This window comes from Zeugodacus cucurbitae, chromosome 5 (assembly GCF_028554725.1).
Source record: "Zeugodacus cucurbitae isolate PBARC_wt_2022May chromosome 5, idZeuCucr1.2, whole genome shotgun sequence".
Classification (NCBI taxonomy): domain Eukaryota; kingdom Metazoa; phylum Arthropoda; class Insecta; order Diptera; family Tephritidae; genus Zeugodacus; species Zeugodacus cucurbitae.
In genome coordinates, this window is record NC_071670.1 from 5,389,906 (window position 1) to 5,413,559 (window position 23,654).

Here is a 23,654-nt window from a genome sequence, read left to right on the forward strand (position 1 = left end):
CAAGTCTGCCCCAGTGCTATTTAGGATTTTAAATGTATAAAGATATAAAAATTGTGATACCTGAGCTATATTGTCCTCTATTTAAAGTAATTAACTCTAGCCAGTCAGAATCTAATACGACAATTCGTCGCTATCTCTAGCTTATAGAGTTTTGAGCTGAACTTATACTTCCAAGTAGAGCCTACATCTGCAGTTGTATAAATTTCAAGAGCTTTTATAGCTTTGGTCGGATCGACTTCATAACCTCTGGTCGACTTCATAGTTCTGTCCGTACCTAGGATGTATCTAACCGGCAAGTTCAGTAGTTTGCCCCAATGTTTTATGTCTGATTTGCCTAAAAAAAAATAGAAGACCTTCTAACCGTTATCAGTTGGAGGTGGGACAGAAAATAAAGGTCGAATGAGAGAGGGACTTGGTCTCATTATATTTCTTGTTAAGTAAAAATAGTGCGAAGTTGACTAGACTGGAGTTTATTAATGGAAGCTGAGAAATTGGGAAACCTTTTTCTTCCGAAAGTCCAAGAGATTACGAATATAAAGAGATCGTTCTACGTTGGGAAGTTCTAAGACACCAAGAACTCGATTTAATTTCTTGTTTCGTACTAGTGACACTTGTCCTTTCGAAAGTCCAAGGGAATACGAATATAAGGAGATCGTTCAACGTTGGGAAGTTCTAAGACACCAAAAACTCGACTTCATTTCTTGTTTCGTACTAGTCACACTTGTCCTTTCGAAAGTCCAAGGGAATACGAATATAAGGAGATCGTTCAACGTTGGGAAGTTCTAAGTAGCCAAGAACTCGACTCCATCTCTTGTTTCGTACTAGGGTGAACTTGTAAAACGTAGAAGGAACTCTTGAGGGTAGACCTGGTAAAAGTCTTTGAAGGGGATAGAATGTATTTTGAAGGAAAATGGTCTCATATAAATTCGGACTTGCCTGTACTAATAAAATATCGCGGGTCTATTAGGAAATATAAAGGAAGACCAAGGGAAAGAGAAAGTTTTGCGTTGGGGAGTCTAAGTAGCGAGGAACTTTAGGACATTTGTAGTTTTTATTGGTGTGAACTTGTGAAACGAAGAAGGAACTCTTGAGGGTGGACTCCCGTGGAAGTAGATTAAGTGACTTGAACGCCAATTAGAAAAACATGTTCTATGAAAAAATAAGGCATACCTTTACCCTAGAAATATTGACCGCTTCGATAAAAAAGATAAGAGAAGACGAAGAGAATGCGACTTTTTTACGTTGGAGAGGCTAAGTAGCGAGGAACTTCACTGTATTTGTTATTTCCTACCGATATGAACTTGTGAAACGTAGAATGAAGGGTGGACTCTGTGGACAATTGGAAGATAAATGACCTGTGGTATAACAGACTGGACCTTACTATAGAACTCGTGAAATTAAGAAGGATCCCGTTAAAGTTATTGAAGAAAAATGCTCTAAGATATAAATCGACTTGCCTTTACTCTAGATATGTTGACCCATTCATTATCGGAATACGTTATAACCATATTCTTCTTATTTGAAGGATTGTTTCATATCTGCAAGAGAACTTTTTTGAAGTATTATCTTTATGTTCTTTAGAGAGCTTGTTTTAGAGATTAAGTCCAAAGCTTTCTTAAATCTTTAACTCAGCTAGAGATATCTGAAAAATAAAAATCCATCCAAAATATTTAGGTTTGAAATAAATTTTGAAAATATAATTTTTGTCCTCGGACTCACCCTGTGCGCATACAATAAACAACAGCTAAAATCACTTGCAATTTTCTCTTCAAGAAAACCTCAAATAACTCGCGCTCACACAGGTGAAGAGCAAACATTTCCATACATGCAGTTAGTTGAGCGCAAGCTAAAGAGCGCCAATGAAATACATATATGTATGTATGTAGAGGAGGCTCGATAGTTTGGCACAGTAAACAAGCAGTAAAGTGATGAAGACAATAACTCTATAGGAGCTGTAAAAATTTATAATTTTTTATGTACAAATGTACGTGTGTTGGTGGGTGCTGTTGATGACCTCAAAGAGAGCATAAATTCCAATTGTGCGAGACGCACACACACGGCTGAGCACAGCTGAGAAATTCGCATGCCACAATTGTATGTATGTATATATTTGTTTTTGCATGTGTGTGTGTTCGCCTTTAGCTTCTTCTTCTTGCCACACTGTCACTCACTACTGTTGTTGCCACAACTCACCGCTACTAATGGGCATGGCACAGCAGTGAGCATAATTGCATGCGCGCGTGTGTGTGTACGTGTGTTTTGGCTGCTCATTGCTGTTGCTTCGGCTGAAACTCGTTGAGGAAGAGCAGTTTTTCTGCTGTCAGCTATCAGTGAAGTTGTGTTTTGACGCGCACGCCGTACATTGTCCGTCAGTCAGTCAGAGTCAGTCAGTTTTTCGGTTATTTAGTCGGTTGTTCGTTGTTGCCTTATAGCCCAATGCGTTTGGGTTTGGTTTGGCATTTCGCGTTGTGTGTACGCGTATGTGTTTGCTATGATACTTTTAACGTTGCGGTGCGGTGCGGTGTAAAAATATGAAAAAAAAATTATAAAAATTTCTCGCACTCAAATTGCTTTAAGCCTAATTTTGTGTAATTTTAGTGAAAAATAATTGAAATCAAATATAAAATAAATATAGTAAGGTGCGTGTTTCAGGAAAACAACAACAACAACAACAACACGAAAAATTGCAATACACGCGCAACAACTACAACAACAACAGCAACAAAGTAAGTGCATATTATTGAGGGTGTCGCTAGTGTTGAAAGTTATTCTAAAGTGCATTGACGTATATGTAGAGTGTGGCATATACATACATAAATACATACATACAAAAGCGCAATATTATATGAAAAATACATATATATACATACATATATATTTATGTATACATAAGTGTCGCTGTGACAGCTGAAAGCCTATGACAACTGCCAATGGGCCAGGCTACATGCCGATATACAGGCGAATTGGCATGCGAAAAGGCAACTGCGAAAGGCGGCCTGTGAATACACACGCACATACATATATACATACATACATACTATATAAAAATATATTTAAATTATATACATATATACATATTATATACATACAAACAGTGTGACATGCGTGCAACAAAAACGCTCGTGTAACAGCGCAAAGCATGCTTTTGCTTTGAGCAGCTGCTAGGCTGGTGTTTGTGCAAAAATCTTCAGCGTGTTGAGTCTATATAAAATACAACAAATAAGCATAAATTATTAAACATACAGTGTTCACAAATATATAACTAATCCATATATAACGACGCAATAAATAAATTCCCACAAAATATTTGTTGCGAAAAATCGAATTGTGTGCATGTGAAAGAAAAACAACACACGAGAAAAAAAAACAAGCAAAAACGAATGTCAACGAAAAACCAACTCCCAAACTTCCTTTGACGTTTACGCCAGCCAGCAAACAGCACAACAGAAAAGAAGCAACAAAATCACAAACAACAACAAATAACAATAGACAAGTAATAGCAACTACTTACATACTTATGCGAGCATGGCCACCTGCTGGCACTGCCCAAAACATTTGGCGCATAGAGCCACCCACCAAAAGAGCAAAGAGCCAATGCAGAGAGTGATAGAGAGTGTAAAAGATTGCAAGTGCGCGAGAGCTCACTCAGTGTGCGTGTGTGTAGTATGTAGTGAGAGCCAGTGCGTGCATTTAATGCACAAAATAATAATAAAAACAAAGTCGCAGTGATGGCAAGCAAAGATAGCAATTATTGCAGTTGCGTGTTAGGGTGTGTGTAAATGCAATGTGAGGGAGATTAAGGTGGGAAAATAAATAAAAATAATAAATAGTGTGAAAAATATAAAATATTTATAATTATAACATAAATTAATAAGTAAATATAATAAATAATGTAAAAAATATAAAAATTAATAATATATAATATTGATAAATACAACAATAAATTAAGCAAGTAAATAAAATTAATAACGTAAAAAATTTAAAATTTAATAACATGAAATATTTATAATTATTATATAAATATTTATAAAATATATGACGGCTTAGATAAAATATGTTTTAAAAATTAAATGGTAAAATCAATAAAATGAAAAATTAAGTTGAAGAGAAAATTCATAAAAAATTTAGTATAATATGACAAATATATGTATATAAAAATAATTCGCAATATAAATTTAAAATTAATAATAAAAAATAGTTTAAAAAATTCTTAAATATTTTCATGTTCGGAATACCTTAATGTTAAAATTAAATTATTTATCGCGACATTTTTTAAAGGAAAAATTAAGTATTTTTCAATAGCTCTTAAGAAAGTTGCCCAAAAAACGTAAAAGAAAAATATAAATAATAAATAAATTTAAGAAATATTAAAAAACAATTGGAAATTTAATGTACATATTATTAAACATTAAACTAAAGAAATTAAATGGTAAAATCAATAAATTTATAAATTAAAATGAAGAAAAAAAATTTAAATTCGCAAAATAAATTTGTTTTATAAAAAAAAATACTTCAAAATTTTCTTTAAAATTTGTGTACACTAATGTAATACAAATTGTTTAAGACAAAATTATTTATCAGCGGTATTTTTTTTAAGGAAAGATTAAACATTTTTGGAACAATTTATGCGGAAGTTTAAACAACAAAAAAAAAAAAAAAATAGTAAATAAAAAAAAATTTGAAAATTTATTTTTTTAAAAGTGTTGGTATATTCAACAATATTGTTTTTAGAAAAACTTAACGGTCTTCTTTTAGAATATTTTAGACGATAGTGTTATAAAACCAAATTAGAAAAAAAATTGAATAAATTATATTTTAAAAATATTTTTATACCTTTCGGTATTTTTTAAATAAAAATCAAATCTTAAAAAAAATACTTTTTTTGGAGGTTTAATTAAATAAATATTAAATGAAAAATTTAAAAAATATTGTTTGAAAAGTTTTCTTCGTTTTTTTTTTAAATTTGAAGAAATGTTTCGAAAAAAAAATTTAAAAGTGTTTGTATATTTATTTAAAAATATTAATGATTTTGTTATAGAATTTCTTTGTAGAAAACTGTAAAAAAACAATCTGAAGAAATATTTAAAAATAAAGCAAAAGAGTATTAAAACAATTTTTGTATTGTAGTTATAATTAAAAAAAATTCTGAAGAAATATTAAAAAAAATACAAAATAATATTAGAAAAATTTTCTTTAACGTAAGTTTCATAAAAAAAAAATGTTGAATTATACTAAAATGTTATTTATATATTTTGCCGATATAAATATTTATATATAATTTGAATATTAACTTATAAAATTTAATTGAAAAATAATAATTAAAAATACAATTCAAATTATAAATTGAAAAATTTTTAATTTAACTAAAATAAATAAAAAAAATATCTGCCATGGCATGTCAATAAAAAGAAATGTAGATGACCAGATCAATAAAAGCTTTGGCATCACTAAAACACTTTGGAGCTTATTATAAAGCTCTATCAAACTTTTGAAAGCTTTATTAATTATTTTCTGGGAATGATCTATTTGTTTAGGTAGCCATATTGTTATGATGCCTTGTGAAAGATTCGCGTAAGCTTTAGTAGTGTAAAAGCTCTGTTGAGCAATTATTTTCATATCTTTGTAATCATTGAGCTTTTAGACACATGAATGTATTGGAATGATCTATTCGTTTAGACAGTAAATGATTCAAGCCATGTTTTGTGAAAGCTTCGTGAAAGCTTTAATAGTGTAAAGGTCGTTTGAGCAAATTTCTTTCATATACTTGTCATCTTCGAGCTTTTAAACAAATGAAAATATTATTTTGATATTCGTTTGGGTAAACATATTGTTATGATCCGAGCTTTGTGTTGTCAAAACTTCGTTAAGCTTTAGTTAGTTTCGTTAGCTTTAGTCGTGTAAAAGCTCTTTCAAGCAAATTTCTCTCAAATAGTTTCAGATCAGTTCTGGTGAAAGCTTAGGTGCAGTGAAATTTTTATTGTAATAAATGGTTGAATATTTGAAAAAGTTTTCAAGAAGCACTAGATTTGTGTAACTCTGACTTTATTCAGCAGAAAAAGCTTTCATTGTGTGCATTCTTAAAAACTACAAAGTGTGATTCACAAAACGTTACGAATAAATACTTATCCATATCACCGACGGAAAACGGAACGTAAAATGCAGTTATTTGCAACGCTGTTATCAGCGCATAGAGTTCAAAGCCTCTGACTAAGCGTACAGCATGCAATCAACAACATATGGACCCAGTGACATCGCAACAACACCAACAATAAATCGCATAGCTTTCCATGTGTTAGTCATCGTTGTTGTTGTGCCTATATTTACGCCCAGAAGAAAGTGCATTATCTACAATTATCATTGTTTATTTTAAGTGCAAGCGAAAAGCAATAACAACGGCAATAACAACGACAACAACATAAGCGGAAAACAGCAACAAATGGCATAGTGATAAGTGAAATTCCCACGTAGCGCCAAGCGACGGTGCATTGCACCCACTCTCATCGTGTGTGTGCGCGCTCTCTCGGCATTTTGATGTTGCACGCACCAATTCGCACGCATTCTCTCTTTCTCTCTCTGTTGCTCACGCTCACTAAAAGTCACACTGTAACTGACAATTCACTTTTTTGTTTTTCCACTTTCCGCCATCTACCGTACTCAGCTGCTAGACCTCCGCGCCTCAAAACCCGCGTTACTTGTTTGACGCTGGCTAAACGCTGACGCTGCTGCTGTTGCATTTAAATGAGTTGCACAGCGTCGCCATTCAGTCTGCACGTTTTCATCGTTATCAGCCGGGATTAAGGCTGAAGGATTAAAGGTGCTTCAACTGTGTGACGGAGGAGCAACACAGCATCCCAAATCCCAGACTTATACGCACAAGCAAATACGTCGTCATATTCGCATTTTGCCTAAGCAAATCAGCTGTCAAGTAGCAACAAAGCCTCAATCTGACATACTGGAGCTCACACATATTATTCGTGGTCTCAACAGTGCGAACTACCAACCCACCTGCTACTAATCTACTCTGAGCGGTACTTTTAAGTGGATAATTTACTTTGCCTCATAAGCATATGCATAAATGCATATAAACAAGCGGAAGTCACCAGTTCGTGCTTGTGCGTTGGTTCTGTGACTGGCCGGCGTCTGTGTATTACTTGTAAATCTCAACGTTTCCGGTTTTGCTGCGTTGCAGTATTTATGAATAGTGTCAGTGAAGTGGAGCGCTCTTCTGGCGGATATTTTCAGTGAACGGTGAGTCAGATATTTAAATTTTCCGTATTTTGTATGATGTATGTCGCGGAAACATTATTTGAAGTTAAGACGTAAAGACCGCTTAAAAGGGTTGGACCTTCGAATCTTTCAGTTCTTTCTAGTTAAGTCACGGGATTCCATAATTACTCTTGAAAAGCTTCGCGGTAATTAGGAACTCAAGAACTCAACTTCAAACTCATAATACCCTGCGAAATTATCACAAAAACGGCTCATGAAGTACTATAACCAGTTCGAACTTACATCTCTGCTTCTTTAGTTTAGTCAGCAAGGTTTCCTACTTTGTACTTAACCCTCTGGAATAGAAGGTCTTTGAAAACAATAGTTTTTATTCTGAACAATCTATGGTTTATCAGTCACGTTCTATTCATTCCAAGCTGAGTACGTAAAGCTCTGCGAACTAAAAAAAAAATTTTCTTGATAGAACCATTCCAGAGCTATCTAAGCCAGAAGGTCTTTGTGAACAAACGAGTCCGGGTTAGTAAAGCTTTGGGAACCAAAAAAGTTCTTCCTCTGCTCGAACTGTTCCCAGAGCTGTCTTATCCAGAGGGTTTTTGAGAACAAACGAGTTTGAACTCTGAGCAATCTCTGGTTTAGCTGTCAATGTCCATTCATCCCAAACAGAATACCAGCCTGTGTCAGTCAAGCTTTGCGAACCAAAAAGGTCTACCTTTGATCGAATGTTTCAGAGTTGTCTCATCCTTTATCTCCAAAATATATACCGATTTATGTTTCTTCCATTCCCAAAACTCTCTTAAAGTCTGGGATTTCTATCTTTTATTTTATGTGAATTGATCCAGATGATCTATCTCCAGGTCATTGGCCCTTCAAAATGTTTCCTGTCGTATTCATAAAAGCTTTTCGTTTGAAATGTAGCGGCCTCCTCCGCAACACTCATTACTTAACATCGTTTATGCAACTAAATAAAGATTTCCATGAGAATTATATTTTTGAAATGGGTCGATAAGACGTCGGTCTTGAAGAAGCTTCGATTATTATTTCCATCTCTCGTTCTCGTAAGATAGATGACTTTTGAAGTTCTACTGTTGAGATTGCGGACCTAGGAACCCTCCAATAATTGAAACAAAAAAAATTAATCAGTAAGGGAATTTCCGGCAGCCATATCCGAGATCCGATTTTTAAAACGGAACTCCAACGGTCGGACTTCAATTTGAATATTGGTTGCAACTTCTTCTGAATGTATAGATTTCTTTGTTTTCGTCAACTCGGATTCTTATTTCGGTGTCTGTATATGGTGGGATATCCAAACCTCATTAATTTTCATTTTCAATAAGTAAACTTCTGGGAGGCGGGAGGTCTGATTTGATTCTAAACCCATTAACTGTTTCGGTTAAGTTTTTTGATCTTATAATGGAAGAATACTGGAAGAAAGTGTATGGAAGTTCCCGCACCGCTGTTTTATTTGTGAAAATCTCAAGTCTAAACCAAACTCTATATCCATTTGCACCGTCCACAGCCACCATAAGGCTCACTCATATTATTTTTGGCACACATTTTTTTGTGCAATTTGTTATTAGTGTAAAAAACAAAAACTAGCTGTGACTGTTCTGATTATTTCACACAAATTTTCAACAAAACATTCAAGGCATTCACTAATAAATTTCAGCTGAAGAAGAAGAAGAAGAGAGAGCTAAAACTGTGTCACTTGCATTACAATCTCAATGAAATGGCACAAACAATGGCATAATAGAAACAAATGATGACAAAATGTGGACGAGAAAGAGTAGCGGACGGTAAGGAGAGGCAAGTGCGAAATTGGCAAGAGTGGAAAAACAAAATACGGAAAATAAAAAAATTAATAAAAGAGGAGGAAAAAAAAATTACGAAGTAAAAAAGTCGGTACTAAATAAGTAGAGACTGCCACCAGCTGCCTGTCTGCACGGCAGTGCCGGCACCAGTCGCCGTCGTCGTCGTCAGTAGTCCATTCAACGCTGTCGCTGCCATTGATTTTTCTTGCGGGAATTGGCAGTGTCTATGGCAACTTCAAATGGACTTGTAGCTGCTGTTGTCACTTTATTGCTTTGCCTGTGCGGGCGGCGAGTAGTCCTCTGCCAGCGACAGCCTGACTCTGTGTCTATTGCAGCCTTTAGTGTCGTTGGTTTGGTGGGCACCTTGGCCTGTCGGCTTTTTTTCTGGCGCTCCGTTTTGTTTCTTTTATTTCCTTTTTCACCGTTACAACTGGAATTTATGCTAATGCTGAGTGGCAGCTCGTTGTTTTTCTGTTAGTGTTCGCCATTGACTTGCCATAGTGCGAATGTTGCCACCCTTTTTGTTTGAACCTAAAATTGTTGTGAGTATGTTGGTGCTTCTTTTTTTGCTTTTTTGTTGCTTTTCTTTGCTTTGTCGGCGTTTTACAGCTTTCAGCGGCAATTTGAATAATAATTTTGCTAATGCCACAGAGTTGCCAACTGCAGAGTTGCAATTCCACAGAGTATTAGTGAGCGCTAGAAGTGTTGATCGAATTATGAGTTTAATTAACTTTGCTAGAAAATAGATTTAGCGAAGAAAAGTAGAAATAATTTTTTTTTTTCATAGCAAAAATTGTAAATAGAGTTGCCAATAATGCAAAAATACTGTAAATTTTCAATAACTGTAATTTTTTTTTCTGAAATTTCAATTGCTATTAAAATTAAAATCAAGATTGTATTTTTATTAAACTAAAAAACACTATGCTGCATAGGGTTGCCATATAATATTTTTGCAAAAATTACTTTAATATGGACATAAATATTTTTTTTTATAATTTTTTATTATTTTTTAATATAATTTATATTTTTTATGTAATAAATTTACGTGCCTTAACTTAACATAACGTAACTTAACTTAACGTGCCTTGACTTAACTTGACGTAACTTAAAATAACTTAATCAAATTGAACGTTACTCAACTTAACTTCACTTTAATGAATTTTATTTGACTTTACTATATTTATACTCAAAATTGTATTAATTTTTTTTCTGAACTTAATTTAACATAACTTAACTTAACGTAACTTAACTTAAATTGCATTTTAATTAAAGGGACGTAATTTTAATTTATTTATACTCAAAACCGAACTCAAATTTTTTTTCGGAACTTAGCTTAACATGACTTAACTTAACGTAACTTAACTTAAATTGCATTTTAATTAAACGGACGTGATTTTAATGTATTTATACTCAAAAGCGTACTCAAAATTTTTTTCGGAACTTAACTTAAACTTATCTTAACGTAAAGTAACTTAACCCAACTTCAGATTATTTAAATTAACATGATTTTAGTATAATTATAACTTTACTCCAAAATGTTTCTGAACTTAACTTAACTTAACGTAACGTAATTTAATTTAATAAAAATGTAATATTTGCATTAACTTAATCCTATTCTCTAACTTAATGTTACTTAACTTAACATAACTTAAAATAATTTAATACGCGCTTAGCGTTCATTGACTTTATCACCTTCTGTTATGGGCTTTAAATGTTTGATTTAGCTATCAACTATTTTTCGAATAGCTATACATAAAAAATCATACAATTTTCCTTCAAACGAATCCTTCTCCTTACTACACTTTAAAATTACAACAACAATTACAATTACACTGTCTGCGCATTTGCATATCTAGCGAGAATCAACCTTGAAATCGCCTGCGGCGTCTAACTGCGTTTAGCATTTCTATAACATTGCTGATATGACTACTTTTCCACACTCACTTTTTCTTGTTGTTATTGTTAGTGTTGTTGCTGTTTGTTGCAATTATTTGCATTTGGCATAACAAGACGCCAACGCTTATCGCCGCCACTTTTATATAAATACCCGCGTTGGGGAATTTGCCGGCACTTCCGGTCGCGTCGCTTAGCCACTTTTTGTTGCTTATTTATCGCTTTCGCTGTTGTTGTTGTTGTTGTTATTATTATTGTTGTAGTGATTTTACTTAACTTTATTTTTTTACCATTCGAAGACTCCTTTTGGTCTGTCTGCCCGGATTTTATGCCGTTCTTAGAAAGTTTGCGGCCGACTGCCTTGCCTCGCTTGCTGCTTCTTCTTCTTTCTCTACTTCTGCTTTGCTTTTTCGCTACACCACATCGAATGTCAACACCCATTTTAACTGTTTTTCATTATTGCCATTATTTGCCAAGACATTTTGTACACGCTCTCTCCGCACCAGCAGACATTCAAATTCCTGCTGCTTTGCCGGTCTAAACTAACGGTCTTTGATAATCTCTTTAGTGCATTGGTTGGTTGGTTGCTTTGGTAAATATGTAGCTTTTTGCTTGTTTGTTTCTTTGCTCTTTGCTGCACCCACATTCCATACACGCTTAGTTTGTATTTTATTATTGCTGATGTTGTTGTTGTTGCTTTTGTTGCAGCCGTTGTTAAAATATATTGCAATTGCATGTGGCAGGCAATAAACTTGGCCAAAATGCGAAAAACCAAAATAAACACCCACTCAGTCAGGCACATGCATTCACACGCCTGCATAATGCATAAATATTTATGTTGCAAATACAGTGGTGGCTAGAGAAATAAGGTCAAGTAAGGAAAAGGTTTACATTTCAGATGAAAATACCAAAAATCATTAAGAAAAGTAAATCCATGTGAGATTAATGATCGATCTGAAGCGCTTATAGAACTTGTTCATCGTATTTAGTTAACGTTAATTTTTACTTAACTTAACATAACTTAACTTATGCTCAATCAGCTGAGTTTCTTCAAATAAATGAATTGAAATAAAAATGTTGACGTAAAAACTTAACGTATCTTAACTTAACATAACTTAACTTAACGTAACTTAACTTAACTTAACTTCAATTTAATTTAATTGAATTGAATTAAATTAACTTTATTGTGTTTATATTTTTACTCTAAGTTTTCCTTAACTTAACGTAACTTAACTTAGTGACACTTTTCTTAACTTAACTTAACTTTAATTTAATTGAATGTAATTTTCTATATTTTGTTTACATTTTAATCACAAAGCTTCTCTAAACTTAGCGTAACTTAAGAGTTATCCTATGAGCTAGAGAGGTTGGATCCGGCGAACTTACTTGTGACTTAACTTAATATAAAGTTAAGTTAACTTAGTTTGACTGAACCTCTATTTCAGCTGCTTTCAATTGTTTTTCTTAGTATTATTATTCTTAACTCAATTAGTTTAGGCTATCTTATTTATTTGAATAGGAATTTGTAATGTCAAAATTTAACGTATCTTAACAAAACATAACTTAATTTGTCGAAACTTAACTTAAATTTAATTAAATTAAATTTAAAGCATTTTATTTTGTTTAGAATTTTACTGCAAAGTTTTTATAAACTTAACGTAATTTAAATTAACTTAGTGTTACTTAACTTAACATAAAGTCTCTTACATTTACTTAAACTCATTTTCAGCGGTTCCATTTAATATAGTAAAATAATTTTTTTTTTATCTTAAAAACTTAACGTATCACAACTTAACATAACTTAACTTAACATAACATAACTTAACTTAACGTAACTTAACTTAACTTCAATTAAATTGAATTGACTTTATTATGTTAATAATTTTCCTTTAAATTTTCTTCAGGCCTAGCGTAACTTAACTTAATGTTACTTAACTTAACATAAAATCACTTAGTTTTACTTAAGCTAGCTTTCCGCCGCTTTTACTTGTTTTTATTTATTTAAAAAAAAAATTTGATATTCAAAATAATCAACTGCCCTCCACATTTCCTTGTCCACCACTGTAGCGTACCGCTGATTTACGTATCATCTATATATAGACCGTTGGACAGACATACTCATTGCAGCATAACAATTTCAAATGTTTACTTGCAAAAAAAAAATTAAAAATAAACAAGCACAACTCTTTCATAGAAACCCTCCTCCCCCCTGAAAATATGTTCCCTCACCCGCCCACTGCCGCTTTGCATTGCTCTGCTTCGGATTTGTTTGGTTTTTCTCTTGGCATACAGTTTTTGTCATGGCATAAATTTAAATTTACTCTTGACAGGATGTTGCCTCAACTATGTGTACATACTATTCAAACCTACTGTCTGCATGTACGCAGAAGTATTTATTTAAATGTAATGCTACTTTCTGCATATCTAATATAATAGTTTTGTTGGCTTACAGCTTGTAATACCGAAGATTTTCCCGTATCGTATTTTATGCCATTCTTGTATTTTGCATACAAATGGTGTGGCAACACAATAAATATAGACAATGTTTGTTCTTGTGTGTTTGTTGTTGTTGTTCTTGTTGTTCTTGTTGTTGGGGACATAGTAGTGTGCAATGGAGCTTTGAATTTATGTAAGTGGTTCCATTTGTTTAACTTTGTTAGCCAAATAAAATACGATTGTGTTTTGTGGAAACCATTTATTAATAAGTATGTTGAGAATTTAAGCGCACTTAAAGGTTTGAATGAAATGGAGAATGAATTTAAAGAGCGGTAACGGTTAGCTCAGTTTCAGTGACTAAGATCTATTCATTAATTACGTTGCTGGAGACATAGAGTTTGAGACATGGCGTTAATCTGATCTTATTAAGTACAATTTTATAAGTCAAACTTGAAATTTTCAAACCTGATCCTATTCATGATTGAGCATAGTCTTTAGGTTGAATATTATGTATCATTCCCAAAGTGAAAGGACTTTCGTAATATTTCTAAAGTCTCTGAGGGCGATAAGTTTGTCTGGCTATTAAAAATAGATCGTTAAATAACACATCCGTTCCCACAACACTAGGTTCTACAAAGCAGGAATTGATCCGGATCTGTTAAAGGACTGTGAACTCAACCACTGTAGTTCAGAGATCTCTTCTGGTATAACATGCCAGTTGGCGAGAGTGAAGTCAAAAGGTTTTGTTGAAATTAAAAGTCGGACCAACCCACGAATGGCGAACTTAAAACTTGTCAAACCATCTTCTTCAAGATTTTGGTATAGGTAGATATATTAGAAACCGTATTAAAGGTGGACTAGTGAAGAAACCTACAGTATATGTCCTCAAATATATTCGTGAGTCCTGAGTAAATAACTGGGATACTTTAGACCCGAGACTACGAAGACTAGCCAACTAGAAGCTTAGAGCCAGAGATTAATTATCCAAGATCAAGAGCTTCCTATGGTCCTGAGTTAGTAACTGTACCACTTTAGACCCGAGACTATGAAGACTAGCCAACTAGGAAGCTTAGAACCAGAGCGAATAACTGGGACACTTTAGACCCAAGGCTAGCGCGAAGACAAGCCAATGAGATCGTCTCTGTAATTAGGTAAGAAGTCGACAATATATAATCCGGAAATCCTTCAGTTCTGGCATATACATATATCTGAAATAACAGCAATTAATGCTTCACAGTCTGTGCACAGTTTATATCAACTTCAGGTTCAGTAGTCTCTCTAATTTTTTCATTTTCTGTGTAACAACGAAACATGTCACACCTTCAGTTCTCGAAAGGAAGAACCTGAAACTCGTGCATATTTTATAAAGTCGATTATCGAGCTCGTAATCAGCCATGATTGTGTTTACTTCAAACAAACCTCGTTCCCTTACAAGCTTCGAGATCTTTTGCGTCACGCCACTATAATGTGCTGTCGTTATATGCTTCCCTTTTTCTCAACCTCTTTCTTGTCTTCTCCCACCCACACATTTTCAACCCAGCTCCACTGCCACGTGTTTACCTCGACTTTCGCCTACAGCATCCAAACCAAAGTTAACCAATTTACCGTTACAACCGTTATATAGGCGGTCATTTAATCAATTATGCAAAAAATGATTCACAATAAAAATGAACACCTTTAAAACGTATCAACGCGTCGCCGTCACTTGATGGGGCCACACGAATACGAAAGTGCCAACAATAAAAGACAAGACGTCGTATGTGTGTGTGCTTGGGGGTGCGGGAGAGCGTTGGCTGCTGCACTCCTCATCATCATCACCTCACATACTCGTTTAATGTAACGGCGGCACTGCGTCACTCTATGTGAGACGCCTGCTACGTAAAGACACTTCTTACATGCGCTACAGCGGCAATGTGTTTGTTGCTGTTGTTATGTCGTAAATCGTCGCATGTCGTGTCTGTCGTATATGTTCACTGTTATGTTTTTGTACTGTTGTTGTTGTGTTAACTTAGTTTTTCTTTTCTCCGGTGCTCTGTTTTGTGAATGAAAATTTTTCCTTGACTTAGTCGCTTTCTTTTGAGAGTTGTTGGCTGCCTTTCGCTTGCTGTTGCGGTCTTGTTGTTGCCGTCTTGTTGTGCAGCACGTATCGGCATCTTGCATTAATAATTAATTAAATGTACAACACAGGCGTTGCATTCACAAAGACTGAACGTCTTTTCCTACTGCTCCGGCTGGGGTCGCTATGTGTGGGGATCTGTTGAGACGAGGTGAGGAAGCCTTGTATGCTTCTTCTTATTTGTTGTCGTTGAAGTAGGAATGTAGGTTTGGAATATTTTCTTAATCTTGTGCCCCAGATTTTGAAGGTACTGCCATCTTTCTTACGGCTCATTTCAATAATCAAGACGTCTTAAGTCAACAAGGAAGCCTTCGTTAGGCCTACATTATATCGATATTCAGTTGTCAACCTAAAACTGCTCTGGAAAAGCTAAAGTCATCTCATCTCTTGTCTTTCAAAGTGAACCATCAAAAAAAATATGTTCATGATATCTGCGGGCGGTTAGCTCATCCGACCGTTGAGAACCCCGAAAAGATCGTTAAAATATTCCAACACGCGACGACTTTCGGTTCTCGAAGCTGGAACTGACACCGATATGTGCAAGGTCTGTCAAGTAGGTGATATTGCACGGATTTTTCCAAGGTCCATCGATAAGATTGTATTTCTCAGAAAGATATTATATGAAGAGAAATTGATTTAACATTTTTTTCTGAAATTAAAAGTCGGAACAGCCCATGACTTTATGTCCCTAAACTTTCGCAGAGATCGCTTTTCTTAGCGGCAAGCCTAGTTTTACCAAAGCCTACTTCTCGCAAATCTATTGTCCCGACTAAGTTTCTAATACGACAATTTAGAATACGGATTTGGGAGCTGACCTTCCATTTATTTCATGGACAATGAAGGCGGGGTTGCTTTACCAACTTCTGTAAAGCAAGATGCTCAAGATGGAAGTTAATTGGGACCCTTTTTTTAAGAGGAAAGAAGGCTAAGGTTGAGAGTTGTCGCATCAATCAGGTTCTCTCGAAATAAGAAGAATGTTCCCCTCGAGGGGAACGACGAAACTGCTGAATCGGAATCGGTGTCGAAGATCTATAAGTCTCCTTAGTATAAGGAAATCCAGTTTATCTGGCAACTCTCGATAGCTGAGACACCTGAGAGCTTTGTCTCCTCGCAAAAGAAGAAAGTCAATTCGGCTAACAACTTCAAACTCGAAAGTTTGTGCAAATAAGTTTTTAAAATCGACACAACAAATGTCTTGCACAAAGTAAAAAAAAAGAAAACAAAAAGTAGAACACGCCGAAGGGTGACAAACAAGTGTTGGGTAAATGCAGGCGGGAAATAGATAAAATCATTAAAAAGTTATTTCGCTGTTGAAGTGGCGGGCGGGTTTTCGACACAAAGCAGTGAAAAGCCAGTAGCGTGTACGAGGTCACAGAGCGGAACAGGTCAACAACAATAGCAATAGCAATAACAATATTAATGCATAAGTGCATACAAACTGAGATGAGAACCCACAAAGCGATGATTGTACAAAAATGGCAAAGTATGCGATGTTAGAAATAACGGAAACACACCACAAAGCTAAGAAGACGCGAAGTCTTAGTTAAATCAGAGCATGCAAAATGCTCGAAGAGCAGTTGGGGCGCTCGAGTGCATGCGAGACGGCAACGATGACGAAGTCAAGAAGCTCAAAGGCGCTAAAGTTATTGTTATTGCTGTTGTTGCGGCTGTTGTGATGGTGGCGACGGTCACATGTCACGTGCAGTCGATGGAAAGTGTGCGACCTCAATGACGTCGTGCCGCAAAGTGAAGACGAAGAGGCAATCGCAAAGGCAAAAAAGTCACAACAGATACGTGTATGTATGTACTTGAGCGCCACGACGAAGAAGCGGTAGTTGAGGTAGTTGTACTCGGTGTGTTGCAATAGATAGTGTGGATAGTGGTGGGAGCTAAGATAGCCGGCCGTAAGTAGCAAGATAGCAGTGTGGAAGAGAAACACAGAGAACTGCAGAAACGTGTAACGGTAGTAAGTGTGGAGTAGGGAAGCTCCAGAGCTGGAGGTAGAAAGGAGAATTATGCGTGGTAAAGAAAATTAGGAAGATGTAAGTAAGGTCGCACCGTAGATTGGAAGCTCTGCTTTGAGAAGTATACCAAATTATAGTTCAAAATCTTCGTATTAGCGCGGTATAATCCTTGCTTTTATATGGCAGGTGGTCTCAGGGCTCATCTGATTTTGACAATTTTTGGTCCAATTATTTTGTATGCAAAATGGTTCGACAGTTCCGAATTTCAACTTGATTTTTCTATATTTGTAAGCACCAGTCAATAAAAACGATGAACCAGTATTTGGGACTATACACATTTTTGTTCGATTGTGTTGATTTTAAGCATTTTTGTTACTATTAACTATTAATCGACAGCTGAACTATCCTCTTAATTGCCAATTTTAGCTGTCTTTCTGACAGATGAATCTGGTTCCTGCTTTTCGAGATTAAATTTTTGCATGCCAAATTCCATAGCTACAATAAATATATGCACCGAATTCCAACTTCCTTATTTCATATTTTCATGCTTTAGATGAAAATTGAGGAAACCGTTATATGACAAGTAGGCGTGGTTTTCAGCCGATCTTATGGACTTCAGAATAATAGAAGTACCAGCAAAAAAGAGATGCTCTTGCAAAATTTCCGCTCGATAGCTTTAGAATTGTGGACTGGAGGACCGACGGTCTTCTACAAAACACAACCAGAGCTCAATCTATCCATGTTCCAGCATATTTTATGTAATTTTCATACCGTTAAGACTAGTCTTATTAGTAGTTTCGACTAACTATGTATGAGTAGTTGTCATGGTGGAGCTCTTGGTTGGATTCGTTTCGTTGGATCACTTTAGTTTAGCGGGGCAAAGCGTTGGTTGTTGTTGGCTTACTGCACTCTGTTACTGTTGGTGTCAGAGGCGACATAACAAGTTACTGTAGCTTATTAGGCGACATTTGGTTGTCATTGTTGTTGCTAATGTTGTTGTTGTTGTAGCAGTTTTGCGATAGTTAGAGAGAAGTCAAGGCGTGCGCTATTTTACATACTAAGAGCACGAAAAGCAACGAACAACAATGACATCAACAAAGGCAACAACAACAAAGTGTTTAACAACAACAACACTAGTGAGGAGAACAACAACATTCACTGTGACAAAAACAAGCGCTAGACGAACATCTGTGTGGCATTGACGCGCTGCTGTTTGTGTCATAGTTTTCTGTTGTTGCCGTTGCATGTTTACAATGTTGCATGTTGCATTTAGCTACACACACATATTTACATCTATATATGTACATATGTATATACTCACTTGAGCTGTTTGCGTCATTTGCCGTTTTTTTCTAAGCTAACTAGAGTACATACGCATATACATATGTATATGTATGTAAAAATAGTGTTTTTCTTGTTGTTGTAGCTCTTAGCTATTTGTTTAGCTGCACATACAGTAATGAATGGGCAAAAACAAAGGCGAAAAAGGTGCAAAGTTCAAGCCACAAATGTATATATTATTAGTACATATATATTTTAGTGGTTTTATATATATATATATATGTATGTATGTATGTATTTATTTGTCTGTACATGCCAGCTTGGTGCATGACACCTAAAAGTATAACACATTCATATATTAGTATTATTTTCATTATCTTTTTTTAAATCTTTTTTTCTTTGTTTTTATATTTTATTGTTGTAGATTTTGTTGTCTATTGCTTTGCACGCTAATGAGCAGCGTGTTGCATATGGATATATGTTTGTGCCTGTTCATGATGCTCAGTAGGGCAGTAATTAGTGTTGTCAGCATGTGTGGGCGCTGATATGACATGTGAGTGATGTTGTCGCGAGTAAAGTGGTGCATATTGTGTCCAAAGAAGATGGTTGAAAAATCTAAAAAATTTAAAATGGCCAATTTATTTTTTTCTATATTTTTTAAATTTTTTATCCGATAATATTGTTTTTTTTTTACAATATTTGAACGTAGCCGAATATTAAATTGATTGATTAATTATGATAGCTTGACGGTGATGTGGAAGCCTAGAGCGACTTAAACTCACCATTTCGTTCATAAAGCATGGTTATCTGCAATTCTCAACCAATTGAAGTAATAATTTTTGAACTTAAAGCGGCAGAGTTTAATATTATTATTTTTCGTAGAAATCAAAGATTACAACACAATATTTATTATAGCTTTCGAATTTAAAGGAATAAACTCTTCATTCGACTAAAAGTCTTTACCGCTAGGACTTCTGCTTGGATGCAAAAACGTTTAAGATAGGTTTAGTTGCTGAGCCTGGTTAATATCTGCTCTGAGACAATAATTCGTAACTTTATTCGTAAAATTTTTAACTTTGATCTCAAAGGAGTGTTCTTCCATGTTTCTTTATTAAAGAGTTCCCTTGATTCTTTGTCAAAAGTAGGCCATTTACCATCATAATCGTATTCATACAATGTATCTACCTCGACCTGAAAAAAGATTCTTCAATTGATTCTTTTCTAAATGTGCTCCATTTTCTTTACAGCCAGCCATCTAGTAGTTAATAATATTAGTCTGAGAAATATTAAACTCTTCTTAAACTGTTTTGGTAGCAACTACTGAAGAGTTACTGTGAGAGATCCACGAAACAAATTATATTTCTATGTTTTGGACCCAGACAGATGGATCTACGACATATATGAACATGTCCCGAGATTATATTTCAGCAGACTCTTGCTCTTATTTGTTCTGTGTTTATACTTGAAATCCAGATTATTTACTTTGGTTTACTGGAACTTAGTCATACCTCGTTTACCGTTATGGAATAAGATGTGTAGTTTTAATGTCCTCTCATGGTAATTTATTCTCATATCGTGGTATTCCTCTCTGTTATTTCTTTGTATAATCGAGTTTCTACAACTTGACCTCTGTTAGAATTCCCGAAGCCATTGTATGGAGCTAAGATTCTATTTAATAATGGGTCCAACTTACTGTTAGAACTACATAAATGCAAAAAATATACTCAGACTACCATTCTGCAGCCACTAAAGCTTAGGCCTGTGAACCGAAGGGTCTTTTCGCTTCTACAAAGTATCTTCTTAAAAAAATAAGGTTCTTTTATTCACTCTTCTCCCTCTACATCCATCAAAATCATTCAAAATTTGTATTTTTTGACACTTGTACAACTGAATGATTGGGAAACACTGCAGCTATGCGTTCCTATAGTTACTAACGGTACATATGTATATACATACCTTCCACTAGTGGAGCGAACATAAATTCTCGCAGCGTTGCTTATACGCGTTCCGCGCCTTTCAAATGCAAATTAGTGTACCAAAAAGGGGAAAAATATAAAAGAAACGAATTTTAGCTGAGTTCGTATATCAGCAGCCAGTCTTTAAGCGCTATCGGAGTTGTTGATAGCGCTTCGTATGCATTGTTTAATCATAATCCGTTTACTTTATGCTGTGGCATGCTCCGTTCAGTGGAAGGGAATGGAAGGTATAAGCGAAGGTGTTGCTCCGAACTCTGCTCTAAACACGTTTCGGATTCGAAGTGAAATCGAAAGAAGTAGTGAAAATGGAAACCAGTTGTTTTTGGTCCATTTGGGATGTCTAATGATGTCCGGGGTTTCTGAAAGAGTGGATAAATGAAGGAAGAATTGATTTAAGTTTTTTAACAGCACATTCATTAATATCGACGTCTTTGAGTTTCTAAGCCAATGCATAATCCAAACGTTTGGTTAATAGTTCCAACTAAGGGTCGTGATTTCAGCCATATTTCTTATCAGAAAAGGGTAAGGTACAAGATACACGTATACAGAGTTCGTCGTTTCCAAGACCATACCAGGGCACTCTTCTTACAAGCACGTACAGTCTTTACTAAAGCTCTTCATACGAAAATGTATATTTCCAATAATTTCTAATTATTTATTTATTTCCGTCCGTAAGAATAACACTTGAAATTCTGACGTCAGTCTGTCTTTTGTTTTGCCACAACTTTTGTTCTAATACTTAAACGCGTGTGGCCACTTTGTTAGTACCACCGCCACTTGCATGGAGTAAAAATATTTCACTTGCGCACAAAAATAGCTCACAACAAACAAACAAATAACAACAAGTGGCCGCATGAGTAAGTTGCGGAGAATCTTGAAATATCGATTAAACAACCGTTAATATAAACACATAGCATAGCGGATAGAGTCAATACAATGCATAGAGTAAATCAATTTTTATAGCAATTTTCCATCACTAGATTGTATAGAAATTGTGTGAGTCAATTGTAGCGCTCGCTTCACAAAGCGACCCTGACCTTATTCACTGACATAAAACATATGTAAATATAATTTTAATTGCACACATTTGAGGAATTTTAATTGGCCGCAAAAGCGGTGGTCACTTCAGGAATAATTTAAATATATGTGTGTATGAGACTGAAGCGAAAGGGAATGATTGCAATGATTACAATAAATTAAAAATTATTGCATTAAAACTATATACGTAGAAGTACGAGGGTGGTTTGATATTCCAGTACAGTAAAACACAAAAAAATCTCGAGAAAGTATTAAATCTCGGTTAGGTCCCGATTTTTTCCCAAAATTTTTAAGCACTCCAAGTATTAAATTTCTTGAAATCTTCAAAGTAAACGTTTGTTTTGTTGCTTAAAATTTTCTTTGACCCGGAACTTCTTTAATCTGGCTATATATCGACATTGGGAATTCCACTCAAGTCCAATCGTGGGATATATTTTTAGGCTGTATTAGATATTTTTTAAACTGTTGATATTCCAATACATTTAAACACAAACAAACCGCGAGAAAATATTAAATTTATGTTTGGTCCCAATTTTTCCCCCAATTTTTTAAGCAGCATAAGTAGTAAACATTTTGGAAATCTTCTAACAAGTCGTATGATTTGATGTTGAAAACTTTATTTGACCTGGAATATATAACCGGATTGTATTTTGACATTTAGGAGTTGGAACTCCTCTAGGGTCCAACCGTGGAACGAGTTTTTAGGCTGTATTAGATATTTTTAAACCGTGGTGGTATTTCAAAATATTAAAACACAAACAAAAACTTCGAGAACACATTAAATTTAGATAAGGTTCCTATTTTTCCTCCCTTATTTTTTTAAGTCTTCCAAGAAGTAAACTTTCTTTGGCCCGAAACTTCTCCACCGGCCTATATCTTGACATTTCGAATTTGTGTCGTGTCCAAATGTAGAACATATCTTCAGGTTGTATTAGGTATTTTTAAAAAAGTTCTGGAGCTCCCAACTCACAGCTGCCTTATTTTTTTTTTTTTTGGACTCTTGAATGAATTATTATAGATGAATTGAGTCCGTTGATATATTTGTGCTCTATTTTGCCCCAATCGTTGGATTCAATGTGAGTGACAGAACATCTAGTTCAAAAATACTCGATCCTACCTGACATTCAAAGATTGTGGAGTTCCGAAGGTCTTCTACTTCGGATTATACTATTTTATCGAAAATATTTATCGTAACTTTCTTACAACATGAACTATTGTGGGAGATCTGAACGAAAGTTCATTGTGCAGAATCTGATTTCCGTCTTCACATTTGGTGGGTTCCAAAAGTGGTGGTACAGTATTTCGATAGCTTTTATTGAACTCTCTCAGGATTTTCGAAAGTATTGACATCTTTGCATTGCCGGTTTCTATAAAATGAATGACTGATAGATGTCTTCGAGAATTCTCGAGTCTTTTGACAGCCGCAGGGTTGAATTAATAGTCGGGAATTTTTAAACTTTGCAGACTTATCGTATAGTTCTCGCATACTATATAATTAAGTTAAGCTAAGCAAAGCAGACATATTACTAAAAATGTCTACAATATAGCTGACAGTACTCACAGTGACAGTACACATTCATATACCGTTATGTTGAAATTAATAGAGTATAGTAGAGAGTAGTGCGTTAACTTAATGAGTCTAATTAGAATGCAGCGCATTTAAGAATACACTATATACCAGCAAGTACAATTGTACTCAAGAAAGTGAGTGGGTGGCATGAAAATAAAAGTAATCAAAAGAAAAAAGCCAGTACAACTTAATGGAAAGACACACAAACGCAAAAGAAGAGACGAAATAATAAGAAGAAGCATAAAAGAAGAATGCATAAACAACTATTAATTGAAACCTTTTGCTGTGTGCGGAAGTGACAGCGGCTGTCAGAAATGCGGGCTGGCTGATGATGATAACGGCGGA

At 34.9% G+C, this 23,654-nt stretch overlaps 1 protein-coding gene across 6 annotated transcripts in view; it reads left to right on the forward strand.

Moving 5' to 3' along the window:
- The window catches only part of LOC105208533 (uncharacterized protein CG43867), a 349,073-nt gene that overhangs the window by 64,218 nt on the left and 261,201 nt on the right, over positions 1 to 23,654 (forward strand). Inside the window, exon 3 of one of the 6 annotated variants that reach the window (XM_054232672.1) lies at positions 6,659 to 7,248. The exons of the other annotated variants lie outside the window; for them this stretch is intronic. The gene's annotated coding sequence lies outside the window, so the exon portion shown is untranslated. The remainder of the gene's footprint in view (positions 1 to 6,658; positions 7,249 to 23,654) is intronic. 6 annotated transcript variants of the gene reach the window in all.